Source organism: Etheostoma cragini, unplaced genomic scaffold (genome assembly GCF_013103735.1).
Source record: "Etheostoma cragini isolate CJK2018 unplaced genomic scaffold, CSU_Ecrag_1.0 ScbMSFa_2861, whole genome shotgun sequence".
NCBI classification, from domain to species: Eukaryota; Metazoa; Chordata; class Actinopteri; order Perciformes; family Percidae; genus Etheostoma; species Etheostoma cragini.
In genome coordinates this window covers 1-2,101 of record NW_023267069.1, presented here as the reverse complement: position 1 = coordinate 2,101, position 2,101 = coordinate 1, and the positions used below count along the sequence as shown (strand labels likewise).

The 2,101-nt window shown below is 56.3% G+C and overlaps 1 long non-coding RNA gene across 1 annotated transcript; it reads left to right on the top strand.

The window, feature by feature from the left end:
* The first annotated feature begins 132 nt into the window (after nt 1–132).
* On the top strand, nt 133–1,561 carry LOC117940608. Its single transcript, XR_004655782.1, has 3 exons — nt 133–195; nt 1,111–1,155; nt 1,528–1,561. It is a non-coding gene; the product is annotated as an uncharacterized LOC117940608 (long non-coding RNA).
* Nucleotides 1,562–2,101: the final 540 nt, after the last annotated feature.

The following is a 2,101-nucleotide window of genomic DNA, read 5'->3' as shown; positions in this document are numbered from 1 at the left end:
TAGGTGCGGCTGTTGTTGGTGCAGCTGTCGGTGCTGCAGTTGTTGGTGCGGCAGTTGTGGGTGCTGCTGTGGTAGGTGCGGCTGTTGTTGGTGCAGCTGTAATTGGTGCAGCTGTCAATGTTGCAGCAGTTGTTGGCGCTGCTGTCGTTGGTGCTGCCGTGGTAGGTGCTGCTGTTGTAGGTGCGGCAGTTGTAGGTGCATCTGATGTAGGGGCTGATGTGGTAGGTGCTGCTGTTGAGGGGGCTATTGTTGCAGGGGCTGCTGTGGTTGGTGCTGCCGCGGTAGGTGCTGCATTTGTTGGCGCTGCAGTTGTTGGCGCTGCTGTCGTTGATGATGCCTTGGTAGGTGCTGCTGTTGTAAGTTCGGCAGTTGTAGGTGCGGCTGTTGTTGGTGCGGCTGTTTTTAGTGCGTCACTGGTAGGTGCTGCTGTGGTAGGTGCGGCTGTTGGAGGGGCTGTTGTCGCAGGGGCTGCTGTTGTTGGTGCTGCCGTGGTAGGTGTGGCTGTTGTTGGTGCAGCTGTCGTTGGCCCGGCTGTTGTAGTTGCAGCTGTTGTCGCTGCGGCTGTGGTAGGTGCGGCTGTTGTCTGTGCAGCTGTTGTTGGTGATGCAGTTGTTGTTGTGGATGTTGTTGGTGCTGCTGTGGTAGGTGCGGCAGTTGTAGGTGAGGCTGTTGTTGGTGCGGCTGTTGTTAGTGTGTCACTGGTAGGTTCTGCTGTGGTAGGTGCGGCAGTTGTAGGTGCAGCAGTTGTAGGTACAGCCGTTGTTGGTGCGGCAGTTGTAGGTGCGGCAGTTGTGGGTGCGGCTGTTGTGGGTGCAGCTGTTGTTGGTGTGGCAGTTGTAGGTGCATCTGTTGTAGGTGCCGCTGTTGTAGGTGCCGCCGTTTACGGTGCGGCTGTTGACGGTGCAGCTGTTGTCGGTGCAGCAGTTGTAGGTGCAGCTGATGTCGGTGTAGATGTTGTTGGTGCAGCAGTTGTGTGTGTCACAGTTGTAGTTGCGGCAGTTGTAGGTGCGGCTTTTGTAGGTGCGGCAGTTGTAGGTGCGGCAGGTGTTGGTGCGGTAGTTGTAGGTGCGGCAGTTGTAGGTGCGGCTGTCGTTGGTGCGGCTATTGTAGGTGCGGCTGTTGTAGGTGCGGAAGTTGTAGGTGCTTCTGTTGTAGGTGCAGCTGTCATTCGTGCAACTGTTGTTGGTGTAGCTGTTGTTGGTGCTGCAGTTGTAGTTGCTACAGTTGTTGGTGCGGCAGTTGTAGGTGCCACTGTTGTAGGTGCAGCTGTTGACGGTGCAGCTGTTGTATGTGCGAAAGTTGTAGGTGCAGCTGTTGTAGGTGCAACTGTTGTTGGTGCAGCTGTTGTTGGTGCTGCAGTTGTAGGTGCTACAGTTGTTGGTGCGGCAGTTGTAGGTGCGGCTGTTGTAGGTGCGGCTGTTGACGGTGCAGCTGTTGTAGGTGCAGTTGTAGGTGCCACTGCTGTAGGTGCAGCTGTTGTAGGTGGAGCTGTTGTCGAGGCGGCTGTTGTGGGTGCGGCAGTTGAAGGTGCAGCAGTTGTAGGTGCTGCTCTAATAGGTGTGGCTGTTGTTGGTGCAGCTGTTGTTGGTCCGGCTGTTGTTGATGCAGCTGTCGTTGGTCCGGCTGTTGTAGGTGCAGCTGTTGTCGCTGCAGCTGTGGTAGGTGCGGCTGTTGTCTGTGCAACTGTCGTTGGTGATGCAGTTGTTGGTGTGGATGTTGTTGGTGCTGCTGTTGTTGGTGCGGCAGTTGTTGGTGCTGCTGAGGTAGATGAGGCTGCTGTAGGTGCAGCTGTTGTAGGTGGAGCTGTTGTCGAGGCGGCTGTTGTGGCTGCGGCAGTTGAAGGTGCAGCAGTTGTAGGTGCTGCTCTAATAGGTGTGACTGTTGTTGGTGCAGCTGTCGTTGGTCCGGCAGTTGAAGGTGCAGCTGTCGTTGGTCCGGCTGTTGTAGGTGCAGCTGTTGTCGCTGCGGCTGTGGTAGGTGCGGCTGTTGTCTGTGCAGCTGTCGTTGGTGATGCAGTTGTTGGTGTGGATGTTGTTGGTGCTGCTGTGGTAGGTGCGGCAGTTGTAGGTGAGGCTGTTGTTGGTGCGGCTGTTGTTAGTGT